Here is a 22945-nt window from a genome sequence, read left to right on the forward strand (position 1 = left end):
TCAGCATCTCCGAATAGGGTGTCATTCATTCTCCATCTGAAGGAGCCTGCTGTTGTCAGTTTCATTTCCATCTTCACTGCGTTATGGTCGGAGCATGTTTTTGGGCAGATTTCCACTTTTTTTATCCTTGGAGCCATTTCACTAGTAATCCAAATTTGATCTATTCTTGTCCATGTCATCTGTGCCTCTGAAAAGAATGTTCCCTCTCTTTCAAGAGGGTTTCTTGTTCTCCAGATGTCAATCAAGTCCATATTTTCAGTCATTTCAAAAAAGGTCTTAGGTAGTCTCCCCTCTTTAGAGACCACCTGTCTTTGTGCTTTGTCCATGTTAGTAGAAACGACGCCGTTCATATCTCCCAACAAAATCACCTTGTAATCCAGATAGTCCATTAATGTCTCATGCAATTTCTTATAAAATTCTGCCTTCCCTTCGTTTGGTGCATAAATGCCAACTATCAAAAATTTTTCTCCTTGGATTTGTATCTCAATTGCCAAAATCCTTCCATGTTCATCCTTAAAGATCAATTTTGGGGTCAACTTCTCCTTTACGTAGATCACCACTCCTCTTTTTTTAACTTTGTCCGACGAAATAAATTCCTGTCCTAATCTTTTATTTATAAATAATCTTCTATGTGCCCTTGTAACATGGGTTTCTTGTAAGCATATCAAATCCAATTGTTCTCTTTTCAAAATATGAAAAACCTCACGCCTTTTTCTGGGAAGGTTCAGTCCATTACAGTTCCAAGTTAGAAATTGCAGAGACATTGTTATTTAGTTGCCTCCAGTCGCTCCCTGCGGCTGGTCTTCTTCCGTTGGTGACTTGAGTCCAAAAGTCAAGTTTCCAAGATCTGTTTCCGACATTGATTCTAACACTCCTTTCAAAAGGTCCTCCTCGTTTCTGTCCAGGAATTGTTCTTTATCTTGCACTGTTCTTATTTTGACTTTCTTTCCTTTGAAGTTAAAAGACAAACCTTGTGGAAATTCCCACCTAAAAGGTATGTTGTTCCTCTTCAGCAGGTCAACCAAGTTCTTAAAGTATGTTCTTACCTCCAGAATGTATTTAGGGATGTCCTTGTAAATCTGCACAGAGGCATTTTGAATCTGAAGAGTTCTCTGGTAATACAAGTTTAGTATCTTATCTCTTTCCTCTTTAGATCTCAAAGTTATCAGGCAATCCCTTGGGATCTTCCTACCTTGCCTTCTACCCAATCTGAAGGCGGTTGTTATCTTAAATTCTTCTTCCTCTAAGTTTACCTGCCAAAAATCTGAAAGTTCTTTTGTGAGAAAGTCCACTAAGTTGTCCCCTTCACTTTCAGGGACCAACCTAAATCTTAAATTCTTCTCTTTCCGTTGCATCTCCCATAAAGACAAGGCCGCCTCATGCTGGTCAAGCTTCTTACACACTGGTATTAAACTTTCCTGCGTGGTTTCGGCAGTTAATTTAGCATCTTCCGCAATTTTTCGAATTGTAGCATTTTCTTGGACCAATTTATTTATAGTCTCTGTATTCGATGTAATGCTCTTAGTATTCAAGTCCAATTTTGTTGAAAGTTCTGTCAATTGTTTAGTATTCTCTGTACTCTGCTTTGTCAAATTTTCTAAAGATTCATTTATTTTAAGCAATGCTTGTGTCACTGAATCCATAAATGCGTTTATTCCCTTCTCCTGTCCAGCTGCGCCTGTTGACAGTAAGCCTGTTATTGAGGCCCTTTTCTTTTGTGTTTTAACCTTAGATCTTGTTACTATCTCTTCTGCAGGGCCACTCATATCCCAAGGTCGTTCCCACAGGAACAGCTTGAGTGGAAAAATCCAGTGACTTGATTTTAGCAGTCTATGTTACAACTGTTACCTTTCAGCCCTCTAGAGGGAGCATCATTGTATCCAGTAAGCAGGCGCAACAAAGAAACCCAAAGCCCTCAGAGGGGAGAAATTTTTAACAACAGTCTTTCAGTCTTTAAGTTGCAACAATGTTATTTCTATAAAGTCCAAGAAAACTGTATCCAATAAAGTCACCGCTTTGCAGCAGTTCTTGTCTGACAGTCCCCTGTCAAAGTGCTTCACCCAAGCAGTCCGTTCCCAAAATCAGAGACAGCAGGAGTTTTCACTTAGTTTTCCTCTCATGCAGGTTAAGATTAATTCTCTTTCATCCCCCCCTGCTCCTGCTTGCTGGGGGGGGGGTAGTTCAGGTTCAATGTCTAGGTTAAACAGTTCAAACAATTCAAAATTACTTTTCTTTCAATTGCAGCTTCTCATGCCGTTGCTTTAAGAGTTCATGCAGTCCGGGGGAGGCAGACTTCCTTTATTTACCGTCCCCACTTTCAGCCAAATTTCAGTTATTTTAAAGTCCCGATAAGTTTTCCAATCCTACTTACGGGTATTCAATTTCAGTCCAAATTTCAGGAAGGAATCGGCGCTCTCCGCTGATGGCGACGCGGCTTCACTCCACGGGCTGGGTAGCGACTCTCAGCACCGCACGATCCCCTGATGCTCCTCCGGAGCCTTTAAAAAGGCTCTTTTGCAGTAAGGGGGGGCGCAAATGGTGCCCGCCGAGTCTCCTTGTTCACAGGCTTCCGCGCCTGTGATTTTTATTTTGATTATATATTTTGTGGTTTTGTATTCTGATTTTGTTCTGTGAACCACCCTGAGACCTCCAGGTATAGGGCAGTATATAAATTCAATAGATAGCAGTATATAAATTCAATAGATAGTTAGAAAGATAGATAGAATTGAATATAACATGTAGGCCACATTCACACCACACTTTTAAGGCACACTTAAACCAACAATAGTTCCCAAGATTCCCAGGAGTCATGGAGAAAGCCATGACTGTTTAAAGAGGGCCAGATTTGATGAAGTGAACATGCATCAAAGATGTTGACTTTTTTTTAAGGATTGAAGCTGTTGAGCTTTTTTTTAGAATTGACCTTGTTGAAAATGGACTTTGGACATGCCTGGTTTAAAGTAATAGCATAGTGACTGGCATGAATGTGGCCTTGATTTATTTAACATGTGCACTGTGCTTTTCTATTAAGACAATAATGTTTCCTTCATTATTTTGTGTGACTCTTTTAAACTGTGAGTGTGGCAAATGCTTCTTTTCTTACTGCTGCCCTTCTCAAGGAACAATACTTTGGCCGACCCCAACCCCTCTGGCAAGTGTACTGTTGCAATGTGTGAAATGGCCTCTTAGGTAAACAGTGCTACATCTCGGGGGGGGGGATGTTACTGCCTGGTGACAAGCAATTGGCTGGGTACTTGTAGGTAAGTGTGGGACTCAGATTTAACTGCCAAGTTGCGCTGAGGCACACCTGCTGTACCAGGTATGCATCTCACACAGAGGTTTTGCAGAGAAGGGAAGAGTTGCAGCAGATCTCGATGTGAGCTACTTCGTGCCTTGCTCTCTGTGTCCACACAGTGAAGGACTGCAGCCTAAATGAGCAGAAATGATAAATAATAGTAAAACAGCAAAGGGTCTGCCATCAAATTTTGAAAAGCAAACAAGCGTTTCCGGACTGAAGGGCAAACATTTGGAGAGTGTTAACATTTGGGTAGTAAATACCTGGGGACTGCCAAATATGCAGGCAGCCTTTGAAGGGTGCATATTTTGAGGTGCCAGGTGTATATTCTGAAAAGAATCGACAAAGGCAATGTCGAATTTTTCACGTAGGGCGAAGCTCTATGGTAGAACATCTGTTTTGCATGCAGAAGTTCAATCCTCGGCATGTCTAGGTAGGGCTTGGAATGTCTGAAAATTCTGGAGAGCCACTGCTGGTCTGTCTAGGCATACAAAGCTGGGTGGGCCAATGGTCTGATTCTGTTAAAAGCAACTGGTTGCTATGCTCTTATGTACACCTATAAAATTGATTTTGCCTCTGGAAGAAGCGACTTGAACAGACAGGTTCCACTGCATACTCTTGGTAGTGCAACGTCCTGGCAAAATGGAAATGTAGTGCTAATCCAAACAAGCGGACTCTGCTTTCCTGATGCCAGCTGTGCAGTGCAGAGAGATGTCCTCTTGCTCCATGATAAGGCTGGCTAGTAAGCAATTGCTTGCTCCAGCTTTGGCAGCAGAATCTGCCCTTGTAACAGAGAGGCAGTGGGGGAGGAAGGAAGCCATCATGCAGACTTCAGTGGTTTGGATCAAAAAGTGATTGGAATCAGAACATATATAAAGTGATGAGGAAGGGCTGCATCACATGGCTTAAGTGAAGGAGGACCAGACCGATCAGTGCAGGGGATGAATAGCTTGATCAAAACCTGGAGCCTACACAAAAGGGAAGTTCTGTTTGCCGTGAACATTCTTGTCTTTTTGATAAGATTTCTCTCAGAACTCTGGGCAATAAATGCTATTTTGCTCACTCTCTACCCCCCCCCCCCAATACTGCATCTTTGGTGTCTAAATGAAATCAACCACACATACACCCTTTCTTTTTCAAAGAAAAAAACCCATACTTAGGAAAGTTTGTGCTGTCAAAGTTCACTTTGCAAAGGGGTAAGTGAAGACTCCCTGGAAAAGACCCTGATGTTAGGAAAGATGGAGGGCACAAGGAGAAGGGGACGACAGAGGGTGAGATGGTTGGATAGTGTTTTCAAAGCTACCAGCATGAGATTGACCAAACTGCGGGAGGCAGTGGAAGACAGGAGTGCCTGGCGTGGTCTGGTCCATGCAGCCACGAAGAGTCGGACACGACTAAACAACTAAACAACAACAAAGCTGACTTACAGTCCAAGTTAAACCTATTTACTTGGAAGCAGCTACTGTTTGTTTCAATGATATTTGCTTCCAATTAAAAAAGTAAGTTCAGGATGTGAAGGATTTCTGTTCCAAAATTTCTGTTCCAATAAGGTACATGCACTTTAAGGTAAGGAACGAAGAGTGACAGAGATACATGCTAGAATATTATCAGCCCTCCTGGAGTATCTGTCAGCCTCTCCACATAACTCACTTAAATGGCTCATCAAGTGTGATGTGTGACACACGTCCATTTCCTGTGTGAGTTAGATAAATAACTCTATTGGGATTTTTGACAATTTTCTGGCTCCTATTATATTATGTGGAAAGTTGGGTAACAAATACACTCTAGCATTTGACTGGCAAACGGGAGAGAGATTCTGATCCTGGGGATCTCATAATGAATGCCACCCAAATATCTGAGAAAATGGGTTTTTGTCCAATTAAACTGAACACCTAACATAATGCTCAGCAATTTATAATGGCCAGCCTACCAACTTGATACAACCAAGCATCATGTGCAATTTTGATAAAGAAACGGAGCATCTGTCTCCATACTGATGGGCCTACTTTTCTGACAGGGTCAGTCTACATTTGCTTCTGCACTGTTCCACACTGGTTGATTTTCAACTGAGTGTGTGAACTAACTCCACTGAACAGCACCACTGCAGTGGTGATAGGCAGTGTGGAAGGACCACCAATGATCAACCTGTCCATTCACACATGCAGATTGCCATTTGATGCTGCCGTCATGATGTGATGAATGCAAAGCAGCCTTAAATGTGATCTGTATTTCAATTGTTATCCATTGTTCTTCTTTTCATGTTGTGGGTAGCAAACAGTCAATGCAAGAGAAGGAACAAGGAGTAGTCATTTTACCGCTCCCCTTCTCTATTTTCCTATCAGTGGTGCCACTCTCATGTTGGTATTCACATCGCATCCAGAAACGCAAGAAGGGCTTTCACTCTTGCTAGAAGCTCGGCTTTGCCCTCACACCTGGTTCTGGAAGGCTCCTATAGAAGAGTCCCGTACACACAGAGACTTTGGGCCTGCCCATTAGGGGAAATAGGAAGCCCCGAACATATATATTTTTACATGTCCTTTTTATGTTGAGATTCGTAGAGACACCATTGATCCTTTGCTGAAGAGGCTCGTCAATCTTTCAGACAAGTCTAAACTTAATTCTCTCCTCTTAGGCAAAGATCACAAGAAAAAAACCTGGCTGGTGGCCAGATTCTGCACCCAGATTTGTAGGCACAGATCATCCTCTAGAATAAAATAGCTTACTAGGGAAATGTTGAAGTCTCCCTTTGGGGCGCCTCAGGGTCAATTTTTATGTATATATCTCAATTTTAACTCATGAGCTATTGCTGCAATCTGCTCTGGTTGTACATTTTATCTTTATGAATGCTGTTTTTATTGTGAGCTGGTCTTTGACCGTAATAAATTATCTTTAAAAAAAAAAAGTTGGTATTTGCATCTAGGGTGGTGATCAGACCACATTTGGAATATTGTGTCCAGTTCTGGGTGCCACAATTTAAGGAGGATATTGATAAGCTGGAATGTGTGCAGTGGAGGGTGACCAAGATGATCAAGGGTCTGGAAACCAAGCCTTATGAGAGAATTGGGTATGTTTAGCCTGGAAAAGAGGAGACTGAGAGAAGATACGATAGTCCCCTTCAAATATCTAAAGGGGCATCACAAAGAAAATAGAACAAACTTGTTTTCTCCTGTTCTAGACAGTAAGAGCCAAACCAAGGGCTTCAAGTTACGAGAAGGGAGATTCTAACTAAATATCTGGAAGAACTTTTTGACAACGTAAAGGCAAGTGTTCATGGCTGTCTTTTCTACCATGGCACCTTATTAGGGGAGCTGCATCAGATCACTGTACTGTTTTAGGCAGCTGGTGAAAACCTGGTTGTCTAAAAAGGCCTTCAACTGAGATTCCTGTGTTAGTTTTCTAAAAAGAAAACAGAACTGTTTTTCTGTTTCTGGTTTTTCTGGGATGAGATAGTTCTAGTGGCTATTTTGAAATTCCTCGTTCTAGTTTTGTTCTTACTATTAATAATTTTGATTTATGGTGGGGTTTGGAATGTTGATTATGATGTATGTGAATGTCATAGTGATGTTTGTATTTGTTTGCTGCCTTGAGGTTCTTTTTGAAAACGGGCCGTGTTACAAATTTGCAGTAGCAGCTTCTCAGAATACCTGATCAGTCCTCTCACTCAGCTTCTGCTTGGTGAGAATGCCCCAAAGGAATAGAGTCCCACAGATGCCTTGGGGAGGCTTGCCACAGATGCAAAGTCAAAACCAATTTCCTAACTCCACTGAGCTGCTTAATTTATAACTCAGTACCCAACATTTTAACTCTCAGCCTTTATTCTTCAGGCTCTCTCAGACATGAAACTCAATCCCCTCGAGCAAAGTTTTATCCTCTCCCTGCTTCCTAATTTAACATATCTTTTGTCGAAGTTCTATTAGTCTATTGACTTCGGTCCTTTACATGCGCGCGCGCTCGCTCTCTCTCTCTCTCTCTCTCTCTCTCTCACACACACACACACACACATCGCTCATGCTCTCCTAATTTCTTGCTTTGTTTCTAGATCTGTCCTCCTATCAATTCCAAGTAGGGCTACAAATCACCATCCTACCTCCAGGTTTTATCCTGGCACCTTGATTAGGTCAGTGCCCTCCCAGGCACACCCATTTTTAGAGCTGAGCTTTCTGCAAGTAAGGTAAAAAGGTAAAGTGACTATGGGGTTGCAGTGCTCCTCTCGCTTTCAGGCCAAGGGAGCCAGCGTTTGTCCACAGACAGCTTTCTGGGTCATGTGGCCAGCATGACTAAACTGCTTTCTGGCACAACGGAACACCATGATGGAAACCAGAGTGCACGGAAACACAGTTTACATTCCCACCGCAGCGGTACCCATTTACTTGCACTTGTGTGCTTTTGAACTGCTAGGTTGGCAGGAGCTGGGACAGAGCAACGGGAGCTCACTCCTTCGTGGGATTCGAACCGCCAACCTTCTGATCAGCAAGCCCAAGAGGCTCTGTGGTTTAGACCACAGTGCCACCTGCATCCCTTTCTGCAAGTAGGACCAAATGAAGACGTCTATGGCCTTCCACTACAGTTTCTCCCCCTTCATGGTAATGTAGTGACAAATTCAGAAGAGTCCCATCATGATAGTCACTGCCACACCCCATCTAAGATGATACAACTTTCTAAGATTATTCAGAAATCTTACAATTATGCAAGAATAATAATTAGAGATGATCAGTACAGATGGCCATGTGTTGCCTTTCGGCTAGATCTATTCTTTTCTGTGCATGGGCAAATGATTTTGAGGATTCCAAAACCTTCTTTTGGAGTGACTTAAGTTGTGTTTTCCATGAAGTTCCATGGTATGTAACAGAAGCTGTACACAATTCTTTTGACACTAAAGCATCTTCTGTTTTCAGTGTTCCTAAAAGCTTAGCATTGGAGCATGCAGTGGCTGCAATGCTCCCCTTCCATGCTGATTGGGCAGCTGTAAAACACTCCCCTGTGGGGAGCCCGCTGCAGAAAAAAGCAATAGGTCTTTGACCCCTGCTTCCTATCGATCGACCAAAAACTTTGGCTCACCCTTCCCAAAAAAAACTCAACAACTTTGGTCAATCCAATGGGTATATCACTGCCAGTTTATTTATAGTGGGAGTAGATTGCAGTCTCTTGGAAGCTGGACACCCCTGGTCTAAGGCTTCTCCTTCCCAGGTAGTGTATACATTTTTTAGCTAAACTTCTTTTTTAAAAAATGGTGTCAGAAACAGGCCGAGAAGCAGCCTCTTCCATAACATCTATATCTGGCCTTAGTACATCTGGGAGAGAAAGCAAAAGTGCTTTGTTGTCTTCTCTTTCAAAACAATCCAGGGGTTGGCGGGGGAGAGAAATCTGAATTGCCCTTAGGACAGACTATTAAAGTGTTAGCTGCTGAGTGGTACTCCCATCGTGGTGAAACTCTGGAGTTTACATTATTAAAATATTTGCCTTGCCATTTCACAGTTATTGCTGCATCTGCCGTCACGAATGCTCCAGATTGGGAGCCTCTGAAGTCATTTGCAGTCCTCGGAAATAATAAAATCCACCCTATTCTGCATGGAAATGGCTGCTTAACAGATTGCTTAATGTGAAAGATAGCGCAAGTGGAGTGCTGATGGATTGCCTTCTCTTGCCACGTTACTGGAAGACAGCTGATAAAAATGTCTTCATATATAATCATTAACAGCAGAACTTTCCAAAGCACTGAAGGACCAGCATATGTACAGAGAGGGACTGAGGGGAGAAAACAAACAAAAAATGTATATGTGTCAATCGGCGCACACATAAATACAACCTCTTAGGTCAGGCTGCACGTAAACCAAATTAAGGAGAAAGGTTATTTTGTTATTTAAAAATGCAGTAAAAATGCAAGTATTCGGTGTACGCTTCTTGCTGCGCAGGGAACTGGGACCAATTCCCCCATTCCCCCATGAAGCCTATTGCAAAGAACGGATTCCCTGCTTCCAGGTATGTAGAATCGCTGTGCTTGAGGTGCAGCAAGGCGGTATATTTCATTACATTTCCAGAAGTGACTTTCACATTGTGTGGAAGCTCAAATACAGGGCCAAAATTAACAAGGGAATGGAGTCAACTGCCATGTAAATGCAGCCTGGTGCTCTACGTGGATGTGTGACCACTGGGATAAGTTACCATTTGCCAGCAGTCAACATAACCCCCTGTGGCACAGTTGCTTTCCCCATTGGCATCGTGATGACTTCAGCTTGCTGTGAAGTTGGGAGCAGGACCAGCATGGGGCGGGTGGGGGGGAGATAAGGGTGGAGGAGCAATCTATTTTCACCTCATAATAAGCTGCATGCACAACATACATTTCAAATGTGTGTGTGCACGCATACGCACACACAAACACACAGAATCTTGGGAACTGTGTGTTTTTAAGCATGCTGGGAATTTTAGCTCTGTGATGGGATAAACTGCACATTCTTTTGTGGGGGAATGTGCCTTAAATGTATGCAACCTTTTGCACAGAAATCGGTGGTTCTGACCAATCCCTGGATTGGACTACATCTTGCTTCAAAGACCTGCTTATGTCCAAATTGTTTATGCTTTGTCAAGCTTTTTTTTAAAAAAAAAAAAAAAAAAACAGAACAAAACCAGTCCAACTAAGTACCGTATTTTTGCGCTCTATAGGACGCACCCTAGTTTTAGGGGGAGAACAAGGGGGGGATTCTTTCCCTCTCTGTGCAGCGCCCCTTCAGCGAAGCGGCAGGAGAAACGGAGCCCCTTCTATTTCTCCTCCCGCTTTGCTGAAGGGGCACTGTGCAGAGAGGGAAAGCTGCGCAGCGCCTCTCCAGCGAAGCGAAGCCAGGAGAGCAAGAGGGATTGGTGTGCACCTATCCCTCTTGCTCTCCTGGCTTCAGGCAGTTATCCCTGAAGCCTGGAGAGCGAGAAGGGTCGGTGCAACGCGAAAGCAACGCGAAGCCTCCGGAGCGCGGCGGGAGTGCTCCCGCTGCGCTTCGGAGGCTTTGCGTTGCTTTCACTGAAGCCATGGAGCCTGCATTCACTCCATAAGACACACGCACATTTCCCCTTAATTTTTGGAGGGGGAAAGGTGTGTCTTATAGAGCGAAAAATACGGTATATGCAACAAAAAAGTATATTGTATATATAATATATACAAAAGAGTCTAGTCCCATGCAGTACTATACTTCTGCAGCATAAAATTACATGTATTCATGCATATGTATTTCAATGCCCTAATATGTGTTGTAATATGTATCTGATAATGCATTGGTTACTGTAGGAAACCTAGAGAGTGTATGTGTACAACATGCATATAATATTATAGTTAAAATCAGGGCTTTTTTTTCAGCCCAAACTCACTGGAACTCAGTTCTGCCCCTCTTAGGCTGGGCGCCATTGCCATTCTGAGAGAACAAGGGAGGCTTTCATGGTGAGTTTCTAGAAAAATAGCACTGGATATAATATTGTTTGTAATCATGCAAATCATGTGCAATAATTGTACATGTTTTTAGTGGAGCAGGTAAAATGAAAAGTTGCTTCTCGTCAAGGTCAAGGAGTGATCAGCTTCCACACAGTGGGTCAGACACACCACAGACTGCATCTGAAAAATATGGCCACTCCTGCCTGTTTTTGTGTGGAGTTAAACAGAAAAGAAAAAACTACGGTCGCTAAGGATTACCTTTACTTCTAAGACTTTGTGATGCGGGAACTGGCAATCATTCAGCACGGTGCCACACTGTGTCATTTCAGAATGCTGCACATGGTGTTCCTAGTAGCCTTCCTGTGGCATCACACTCCTAGTAGCTGTCATGTGAGTCTCTTTGAAGAGTCTTGAGGCAGATTGTGGGAGGAGGTGCAGACATTCAAATGAGGCTCTGTCTGATTCTTGGATAGGTGGAAAACTGGGGAGGGCAGGGAGAGAAAGAGAGAGAACTATGCAGTTTTTATATTTTAAAAGTTGTGAATTAATTTCAGGAGCTGTGATAGGGGAGGAATCATCATCTTCAAGAGATGCTATATTGGAAAACTTTACCTAGCCATGTATACAACAGTCCTTTTTGCTTAGCCTCGCAGAGGGATCTTGTATCACCTCAAAAACCAATACTTTTCCGTGGAGGTCAGTACTTTTCACATTGTCCAAATGTGAGTCATTTGTTGCAGGGACAGCTCACAGCGGGTTTCTCCTGATGCCAACTGCCAAGCCTTTGAAGAAGACCTATTATTATTCCTCTAATGGTTTGAAGTACAACATTTGTTCATTGAATCGCTGCACTGCTCCCTTTTCATATAAGCTGGGATTACCTCTTATCAGAAAGAAGCCTTGAACTATCAGTGACATGATTGTTAGACACTCTCTGACTTTCGGCTGATGATACACCCTCATGCAGCCTGTGTATGAAATATATATTTCAAATGCATGCTGCTGCCTTGAATGCTTAGGTGCTCCAGGGTACCTTCTTGAGGAGATTCTTAAGAAGTCATTTCAGCTGCCTGAGTCTCCTGCCAATATTTTGTTGTGGTGTTATAATTGCAAAGCTTCCTCTTCCGCATCGCTGTGTGAACACCCACAAACAAAGAAATGAGGAGCTATTTGATAACACCGAGAGAACAGAGCTGATGGGCGAAGCACAGAGGAAATGCAACAAGGAGGCAAGGTATTTTGCTTTGTAACCTCTTGCAGCTTAATTTCCCTTACTCCAGTGGTATATGCATACAAGATCGGTATAAAGATAGAGCAGCAAAGCATTCTGAAATGAAGGAAATGCTGTCCCAGTGCTATTTATTCTCAGTAATATAGAAACCATTATTTAGCAAGGAAAGAGAGAACAAATGGCCAGCATAGTAAACAGATTTTCTAGAAAATAAGTACCGATGGACAAAATAAGCAAGCTTAGAATCACCCACAGCCAGATCAGTAAGTGGCTGCACATTTTTGGACTCCTTTGTGCAATATCACACACACACACACAAATACACACACACACACACACACGAAGAGGCTTTGGTACTTAAAGTTCTACATAAAGCCAGAATGAATATTAGCAAATCAAATGCTGCAGCATGCCAGAAATGTGTCAAAGGAAATGGAGGTTTAAAGGATTATAGGGGCATCTGCTGAGTGGCATAGTTGCTGAATCCTCAGGTGTCAGTAATCAGAGCTGACCCTGTGGTTTAGGTAGAAGATGGTAGCTTTTGAGGGTACAGTCATACCTCATGTTACGTTTGCTTCATGTTACGTTTTTTCAGGTTGCATCCCGTGGCGAGCCGAAAAGGGTTCCTTTCAGGTTTCGGTGCTCGCACATGTGCAGTAGAGCTAAATCGTGCTTCGCACATGCACACAAGCACCAAATCGCGCCGTGCACCTGCACAGATACAATACTTCAGGTTGTGGGCTTTTCACGTTGCGATTGGCCTCCGGAATGGATCCCATTCACAACCAGAGGCTGTACTAAGAAAGGACAGCAAACTGTCAAATATTTAGTTACATTTTTACCATTTGGTGGTGGAGAGTTCAGGTGGCCTTCAGCTAATTTGAGCAGACCCGCTGAAATTAATGAACCTAAATGAGTCGTATTGATGGGTCTACTCTGAATAAAACTTGTATTGAATGCCACCCTCCATTTGTCATACTCTTACTTCAGATCCCCCATATCTTGGGCCTTTCACCTTCCATGAAACTTCCCCGTTTTCCAGTACTGGCCTACGTGGAGGGACAAAACCTTGGAGTTGTCCTGCCAACAATGGCATTGCCGTATCTTACCTGAGCAGGGCTGGGGCAGGGCAGGGTGGTGGTGATGCCAGGACTGGGCAGGTGCGCTGATGAGAATGCCAGATTGGCTCTACTGGTGCACATACTGCCACCTGCCCCATCCCAAACCCAGCAATGCAGGAAGCTACCTTAGACCATTATTCCATAGTCAGTATCAACCACCACCACCACCACAACAACAATCTTTATTACGGTCCAGAGACCCAACAAATTGTTACAAAGCAATGCATAGTTCATACAGCCTACCTCCAGGTTAAACAAGCATTTTGTTCAGCATACAGTGGTACCTCAGGTTACATACACTTAAGGTTACATACACTTCAGGTTACAGACTCCACTAACCCAGAAATAGTGCTTCAGGTTAAGAACTATGCTTCAGGATGAGAACAGAAATTGTGCTCCAGCGGTGCAGCAGCAGCGGGAGGCCCCATTAGCTAAAGTGGTCTTCAGGTTAAGAACAGTTTCAGGTTAAGAACGGACCTCCGGAATGAATTAAATATTTAACCCGAGGTACCACTGTATAGGGATCATTGGTTCTTGCAACCACCGATAAAAACTTTGCCACTGTTAATGTTCTAGCATTTGTCTGGTCTTCCAATAGGAACCTGACATAGTGAGCCTCTGATTTTCCCGGGGAAGGTACCAGCAAGGGTAGTATCAGTTCAGCCCTGGCTTACTCATATTTTGCACAGTGCAACAAAATATGTTTTATGGAATCAATGTCTTGAGCACATGAGCAAAGTCTGTCCTGGTAGGGAACTCCTCTCACCATGGTCGGTATCATCCGCATTGGCTGGCGGTGGCTTTCCAAGGTTTCAGACAGGAGTCCTGCCCTGCCCTACCTGGAGTTGCCAGGAATTGAACCTGGGATCCTCTGCATGCGAAGCAGATGCTCTCTCCCTGAGCTTCAGACCTTTCCTAGGCCTGTCCAGGTTCCTCAACCATGTTGCTGCTAGGAGCTTGGCTCCATCCCACTCCACAAGCTGCTAATGCTGTTTTATACATTATTAGAGTGGTATAAAATGCAGTTATTGTGAGACAGCAGCTGTGTTGCATGGATGGTGTATGAATCAAGCTTGTATGCTTAGAAGTTCAAGGCACTGCTGCATCGCTTTGTGGCAGCAAAAAGAGAAGTTGTGTGTATGTCAATCTCTAGTTCCGCAATGAATTCAAGGGAAGTTTCATAAACCTGTTTCTCAAATGCTTGATTTATTTCTGAATCTCTAAAAGAACTTGTGACCTGCAATGCTCCCCACTACATTTCACAACTTCTGGATCTAAGAAAACGCCTTTCAGTTCCAAGAAAGACTGTAATGGAAAGAAATGGACTATTAATATTTTGATAACATATTACATGTGTCTGAGGGGCAATGAGAATTTGGGATTAAGAAATGCCAAGGAAATTGTGAATAATGAGAGATATAGGTATAAAAATTTAAACCCATAAAAGTGCTATACTTGGCCACAGCTCTATAATGTTTAATATTGCATGAATGCACTGAATATTGCACATTTCTTCTTTCATTCTGCTTCTTAGGAAAAAGATCTATGTACTGCTAATGCTTACATTTGACGGTAAAAGTAAGAGATTCTCTACTCCTTACTCAATTTGTCAGTTTCCTGCTTGGTGAAATTACTTATGGACACATTTCTGTAGACAGGCTGCCTAGTTATGGTATAGAGCAGAAATGAGGGACCTGGGACTGATCTTTAAAGCCCTAAGTGACCCCAGCCCTGTATACCTGAAAGAGCATCTCCACCCCCATCGTTCAGCCCAGACACTGAGGGTCCAGCTCTGAGGGCTTTCTGGCACTTCACTCACTGCAAAACATGAAGTTACAGGGAACCAGGCAGAGGACCTTCTCAGGAGTGGCATCCCCCCATGGAATGCCCTCCCATCAGATGTCAAGGAGATAAATAACTAGACAACTTTTAGAAGATATCTGAAGGCAGCCCTGTATAGCTGCTGCTGCTGTTGTTGTTGTTGACGACTCCCAACTCCCATCAGACCTAGCCAACGTGGATAGCAGTCTGGGATGGTGAGAAGTTTGTTCAATAACATTTGGAAGATAGCAGTTTCCCCATTCCTGGTGCAAAAATTATCCTGGGATAAAAAAACAATATTGAGAAAGAATAATAATCAGCAACTTGTACCTGGCCCAACCACCAACAGCTCCATTGCTCTTTGGAAAGGAGAGCAGAGGTGGGCAGAAGGTAGATCAGGATCTACTCGTGGATCTCTGGGTAACAGATAATCAAGGGGTTCTGACTCCCAATTGTTTTACAATTGCAACAACAAACAGACTTTTCCCACCTAAACTGGGCTGCTGAAATGAAGAAAGCAAGCCATGGGTGGGCTTTGGAGTGAATGGGCTGTGAGCTCAGCTCAGTTCTAGTACTGAGAATGAATTCCTAGGCTAAGACTGTGTTCAGAGGCCCCCTGTTCTTAAATTCTACCTGTGTGTTGTTTGCACATGGCTCCCAAGCACCTTGTAATTTAGGTTTGGGCAGTGAAGGAGAGATGTGACACAACTGGAAAAGGAATGAAAAAGGCCAGGCTAAGTAAGGAATGAGCATTAGCAAAAGTTTCCCCTGCTTTAATAGTTGGCATTTTCTGTACACTGAAAGGTCATGTTTGTAGCATCACATTCTTTGCAGATGTATGTTTGATGTAAACAGATGCAAAGACGTACCATATTACTCTCCGAGCCTCATATAATTAGAACAGCTATGTACAGCATATGCATGCATTACTTTATGTTGAAATAGCATTCTTAAAAATATTTCCTGGCTCTGAAATGTGCCTCCCCCCTTCCCCACCAATAAATATGCAGTGTATGTAAACATGGGAACTCTAAAGGCAAAACGTAATAAATAACTTAAGTGCGCCTCATACTCTATGGCTATCTACCTTAATCCAGTGGATCTTAGAGCACTGCATGATATAAAACCACATTCCTCAAACATTAGGAGATGTAAATGGACTATTACAGCATATGCTGCTCTTCCCAGTAATATTATGTGTTAAAGGAGCTTTCTGTCAGACAGGAATGTTCAGACTCAAAAAGCTGCATCAGAATATTGATGATATAGCATTCAAAAATGGTTGCCTACTAAACATAAATAAGGAGAAGGGGACGACAGAGGACGAGATGGTTGGACAGTGTTCTCAAAGCTACCAGAATGAGTTTGACCAAACTGCAGGAGGCAGTGGAAGACAGAAGTGCCTGGTGTGCTCTGGTCCATGGGGTCATGAAGAGTCAGACATGACTAAACAACTAAACAACAACAACTAAAAATAAAACTTGGGCTTATTTAAATCCTCCATGAAAGACAGGCTGAACATTACAGAGAAACTGAGGATGTCATGATGTTGTTGTTGTCTAGTAGATTTCTTATCTGTCCTTCACCATGAAGTCCCAGAGCAGGTTGCAATATAAAAAAGAGTTAAAATGGATTCCAGTCAAAATAATGTTTGTGTGTGTGTAAGGCCTTGGTAAAGTTGTGCACCTTCAGCCTAATTAAAAAACTACATGATGAATGTACCAGATGCACCTCTGTGGGGAGGGAATTCCGTAACTTAGGGGCTGCTACAGAGAATGCCTTCTGCCAGGCTGCTACCCACAAGCTTCTGAGAATGGTAGAACTACCAAGAGGGTCCAGCTCCTAACAACTGGAGCTCCACCATCTCCACTTTTGATGAAATTGCCCTTGGCTTATTACTTGAGCATATAAGAACATTATGGAATGGAAGCCAACTTCACGTGATTAACAATATATAAGCGGGGGAAGGGACATGTATGTGTGTGTGTGTGTGTGTGTGTGTGTGTGTGTGTGTGTGACAATTAAGCCAAATTGACTTCCTGTAGCTATTGTAGTTCGTATCCTAGATTTAATGTGTTATCAGTGTTTATCCATTCTCAAGGTTTCAATATCAGCCGATCCTAAGCAGAATCATAGCTGGCAATTCTCTGTGAAAGGCATAGTTAGAATTCCCACTGCTATGGGAAAGAGAGAGTGCATTTGAAAGACTGGTGTCCTCTGGATATCCTTCAAAACAAGGGGAAGTTACAAAAATCTGGTGATCCCAGGTATGCATCAGTCATGCCTCCTCTTCTTCCATCTCCTAAGCCTAATCAGCCTTTTTGCAGCTAAGCACAATATTTGCATCCCCTTTCAAGATAGCTGTAGCTCCCAGGAAGAAAGAACAATGGATTGGATCCAAGCTATATATGAACAGAAGGCATGCCTTTGCATGAGAGTTGCCAATACTCCACCACCACCATGTTTGCAGTCCTTCACACTCCCCTAAAGCTGCTCTGGATAGGCTTTTTGGGGGAGGGTTGTTGCCAAAAGGGGTAGCAGAAAAAAGGGGTAGCAGAAAAGCCCCCTGTGTAACTACATAATACTTTGGATCCCAACCAGTATCTGGCATCACCACTGCTGTAATAAATCTCTTGTGCTGAAGTTGCTTGGGGCCTCTGTTTTGACTTGATTTAAATTATTTAAAATAGCAGGAAGCATCAATCTTCAAAGAATATTTTGTCTGCAGCATTTTCTTTCCTTTCTTTCTTTTATTCCGTATTCTTTAGGTGTATGTTGTTTTGTTTTGTTTTGTTTTGCTTTGCTTTTCTTGAGGGGGGAATATTCTAAATCAAACTAAAGTCACTGGGGCCAGTAAATCCTACACAGCTTGAAGAGTATTTCCTAATTGATTGTCTGGGATCTTCAACATTTTCCTCCTGTTTTCTGCGCCACCGTGGCAATCAAACTTGGAATGCTGCTAATGTTATTCACCAAAACTGAAATAATCTACCCTATCTCCTGCATTCAAGCCCACTCGCTCGCTCATGCTGGACACATTAGGAATTGCTTCTTTGCTGCCCATGAATACAACCCCTGAATTGCAAGCGAGAGTGCAAAGGGTCCTCAGTTTTGGGTAAATATATGGGAATTCTCACACATCATCCACAACATCATCCACAACACAGGCTGGCTGGGCTAGGCTTCAGCACCATGGACAGTTCAAACAACACCAGCAAAGAATCTTAAAGAAAATCTATTACAGAGATGTTTTGTTGACTGGAATACACTAAATCTAGCAAAGTGGAGTCTAGTCCACAAAAGCTTATGCCATAATAAAACTGCTCATCTTTAAGGTGCTTTATAGTGTTGGTTTTGCTGGAATAGACTAAAATGATCAGTTCAGCAGTTCCAGGTTGAAGTTTGAAGCCTGAGCTCCTGGCCTTTCATTTCTAGGCAAGAGGATCCTGGCCACACCTCCTTTCCCAAGACATCTAATTTTATGAGACCTCATAGTCCATGTGTTTTAGGATACTCCCATTGTTTTCTCATAGTTGTTTTTTTTTTTTAAGGTGATTACTCACACAGAAATTGCTCCCAACTGATCCAAGATATGCTGAAGTGAAAAATTTAACTACGGTAATTCAGGCTCGGCTGAAGCCAGGCAAGGGGCAGTTGTTCAAACGTAATTCTTTTTTTAACATAATCCAGCCTAGTTGCAGGCTGTTTACTGACCTATCTGTCAGGAAAATTCTCTATTAAAGAAGGCACTGCTTGATCTGAATGAGGCTGAGGTGTGCCAGGCCAGTTTTCCCTCACGATACACTCTTTGATTCCAGGACAACAGAAAGCTATAATACAGAGCAGCATAATTATCAGACCCTTTCACCTCCGTGTATACACAGCTATCAGACCATAGAAATACATGCATAATTAGATTATCTTTTTTTTAAAATGAACATATCTACTCATGCATTAAATAGGAAGAAATTACAGCACAATACAGCTTTAGAGCACATATTCTTTTGAGAAGTTTGGGAAACTAATACAGAATAGCTCATTTGAGGAAACTGATTTCCCCCCCTCCTTTGGTGCATACAGTTGGTAAATCATCAGTCATGGCTCTCTTGAAAAGTGGTTCTTACATCTTCTTTTCAGTAAATGTACACATTGGTCTCTTCTGTGATGTATGCATTTCAAAAGCTCTCCATAGACTTCTGTGATCTTTGTAGACTATCTAATCTCTGCAAAGGTTTTGTGTTTCCTTTGACTTTTAAATATGAAAAAAAAATCCTCTTTATACACCATTGAAAAAGTTGATTGCTTTGCTGTTGAACAGAAGCTAAATCTCACATTTTGTAAATGAGAAAGCATTGAGTATTCTTCTAAAGCCACGGCATCTATTTGCTTCTTTATGTGACAAGGCCATTTGAATTGTAAGTTAAGCTCAGGATTTACGAGTCGCATTTCTACTATGTACTGTATCATAGTTGCAGCAAGAAAGTTAATGAAGACTGGCAACATGCTATGTTAGAAATACTTCAAACACTCAGTGGTTCTCCCCATTATTTGCTGTTTTAGTGTATCAGTGCAGATAAATGAACATGCAAGAAAATAAATCTACAATGGATTGAAAGTAGGTTTGAAACATCCATTCATTTGATGACTAAGGATCCATGTTGTTGTAAGGTCATCAATGCAATACCATCAAGCATTTTCAGTCCAGGTTCAAAATCATGGAGAATTTTATAAGAGAGTGAGTTGAGAAAGTTGATGGTTTGGATCCTTGTTTCCCTTATGCCAAAAGACTGCAATTAATCTGGATGTTTTGACTCATTTTCTAACATCCAGAAACCGCATAAGCAGGGCCAGTCACATGGTTCTTTACTAATCAAAACACACAGTCTTCCCTCCAAAAGGTGGCTCTTGGATAACATAGGGGGAAATGTTACATCATTGGCACTGCTGACATGGTTCCTCAATTCTTCATAGGATAGCAAGGAAAGAAATCACAGCAAATCAAGTCCCATACCATTGCCATGAACCAGGCTTCAGTGCCACTGTTTTGCTGAAGCTTAGTCTTTTAACAATTTTGTGTTGTGTTCAGCTTCAGCACTCTCCACTTGAAGTCCATTGGATTACACATATGAACAAACATGCATACATGTACTTCAGTTCAGGAAATATGCATGCATATTGTCAATATTTGTTTGAATTTGCAGTATTTCAGTGCTCTTTCAGTAGTGCAAGGTCTGCTGTCAGAACTCAGTTAAGGCAAAAGAAGGTGAAATCCCATGCCCACCATGGGATTATTTTTGTGTTCATCCCAACTATGATAGTCACATGAATTTCCATCAGGAAAGGATTCTAAATCCATTTATATTATTCTCAGGCACTGTGTAAACAGCAATGTGAAACACTGGTTCATATGACAACTAAGGATCCATTTGGGGTTGTTTTTAATTGACAACTCTAAATATTGCATGAATCTCATCCATAGCATAATTACAAAATTGCTGGGAGGGAGATAGACAGTAGTTGTGTGAGTCAAGCTGAAATAATGTAAAATCTTTGTGGTAGACATTTCAATCTTTTAAAGATATGCTCAACAGCAAATGTTACAGATGAACAAGTTTATAAATAATCTGTTTCACATTTCCCCCCTCTTTCTGTTTTAATGAACAGTGCCTAAGCAAATAGTGATTTCTCTGTATTTATTGATAATTTGGAAAATAAATCTTGGCTCAAAACTCACTAAGCAGTTTATTCTGAATATTTAGAATTATGGTGTCCATGTGTTTTCCAGTAGCTATTAGGTAAATGGCATGTTTACCCCCATGTTCCTGGCATGTTCAGAAGAGTGATGTGAAATGTCCTATTAGTCATGAAAAAGGCCAGCAAATGTTTGCCATATTTTCTTTTATGCTTTTGCCAGTATTACTGTGGCCAGTTAGTAGCTCCACATAGCTCTTAAAAAATATTGTTTGAGCTCACACCCTAAATATATTTTTATTTGTATCCAGCTTTTTAAAATAAGGAATTAAACCCAAAACAGCTTGGACTTCCGGGTTGGCGCGACTGGCTAATGGCGGATTCCCTCCGAGCTCCGGAGGGAATCGGCTTAGCAGGGGGTTGGGTCTTGCCGTGCCGGCGACACGGGGACCCTTAAAAACCACGGGCACGGAGCCCGTGGACATGGTGACTCGGCGGGCACCATAAGCGCCCTCCCGACTCGTGAAGGAGCCTTTTTAAAGGCTACGGATCGGGTGCCAGGGAGCGGCGTGGTGCTGTGAGTCCTCCGCTTCCCCTGCCGAGCGAAGCCGCAAGCCATTCTTCGGTCAGCGCTGACTTCTTCCTATTAAATTTGGACTTAAAAGCAAGAACAACAACCCGTGAGTAATTTGAAAATTGGATTACAATATATTTGGCTTTGGATTTGGCACGAGCGGGGGAGCTGAAAAAAAGGAAGTCCGTCTCCCCCCTATTGTAAACAGCTCAAAGCAAGGACCTGTCAACTAAGGTCGCGGGAAGAGCCGCCGGGATTGGATAAAGATACAAATTCCACGGATTTAAAAGGACTAAGCTAATGTGCTGGAGGACTAGAGTTTACTTTATTTGAATTAAGTACCATTCTTCTCAAGCCCGGGAGTAACCCGAGTCAAGAGCCTGCTGAGGATTTACAGAAACCTTTGACAGCTGTCAAACTAGCTGTCAAAGTTGGAAGAATTGAAAGTTGAAACTTTAACCGGTTATATCGTTACAAAATATTGAAAACAAAGAAAGATTGTTACAAACAAATTTGACTTTTGGGTCGGAGGGGAAAAGAACATTAAGTAACCAGAATCCCTCTAGAGGGGATCCTTGGACATTATAAGAATGGAACTAAAACAGGGAATACAGGAAATACGTGCTGACTTGAAAAAGCTGATCTCTCTCGTGGGAAAGTTGTTAGAGATGAATGAGAAAGGCTTTGTTTTGTCTACGAGCCCCTCAAACCCGAAGTTATCTGAAGATATACCAACTGAATTGGAAAAAGACTCGTTGCTCAAAACACAGGCAGCTGGACAAGAAAAAGAACCAAAGATTGAGGAGGAGGAGATATCTGCCAAGCAGGAGGAGCTGAAAGAAGGGACGGCTGAGATGATACAGAAGAGAAAAGAGAACTGGAGACCTGCTAAGAAGAACCTTAAATTGACCAAGGTGAAAGTTGGACTAGTTGGGACATATAGATTTTGGAAACAGTGTTGGAGCACCACCTGTAAACAAGTAGGATTCATTGGAAGAATCACGGTCAGTACCGAGAAAAAATATCTTCGACCCTGGGTGTTAAGCAAGAGAGACTTCCGAAGAAACCGGCTGAAAGGGACTGAGAGAGACTTGCGTGCCTTGGACGTAAGATCACCAGGCTAAAAAGATGGACCAAATGGATTTTGGTTAGGGATGGAAACCGGGGAGGGAAGGGTGGGACTTAACAGTCCGAAGGGGGTCTGTTCTTTCTTTGCTTTAGGAGTATAAAAATTATAGGTTTCATTATTATTATTATTATAAAAATGGGGAATCGGTGGAGGGGAAATAGTGGCAACCTTAGGAAGGGTATATTATTTTGTTTTTTTGTTTTTTTTCTTCTTCTTCTCTCTCTCTCTATATATAGGGCTAAGGTATATATTTTAATAAATGGCTAAGGTATAATAATGAATTAAAGTTTAATTCTATTATAAAACATTATCTTAATTAAACTAGAGTTAAGTGATTTTAAATAAACTACGTTTTAGGATATTAAGTGGAAAACTTGCTTGAATAAACAATTGAAGATGGAATACAATAAGGGGAGACGTGGGGAAGTCTTGAAAAGAAGTTAAGGAAAATGAGTTTAAAAGGTGGAAACCTTTTTTGTTGTTTTTTGTTTTTTTCTCTGGTCTTTTTACTTTTTTCTTACCTCTTTTTTTTCTTTTTCTGCTCTGTTATTTGCAACCTTTTGAAAAATTTAATAAAGATCATTATAAAAAAATAAAAATAAACCCAAAACAGCTTGTAAAGGCAGTAATAAATTAGAACAGTTAAAACCAAAATACCATTGCTGTTAA

General features: G+C 42.0%; 1 protein-coding gene across 4 annotated transcripts in view; it reads left to right on the forward strand.

Moving 5' to 3' along the window:
• Positions 1 to 22945, forward strand: part of B3GALT1 (beta-1,3-galactosyltransferase 1) — a 325648-nt gene that overhangs the window by 182220 nt on the left and 120483 nt on the right. The gene's annotated exons all lie outside the window — the stretch shown is intronic.

The sequence above is a fragment of the Podarcis erhardii genome, assembly GCF_964252035.2.
Source record: "Podarcis erhardii genome assembly, chromosome: 1".
Taxonomy (NCBI): Eukaryota; Metazoa; Chordata; class Lepidosauria; order Squamata; family Lacertidae; genus Podarcis; species Podarcis erhardii.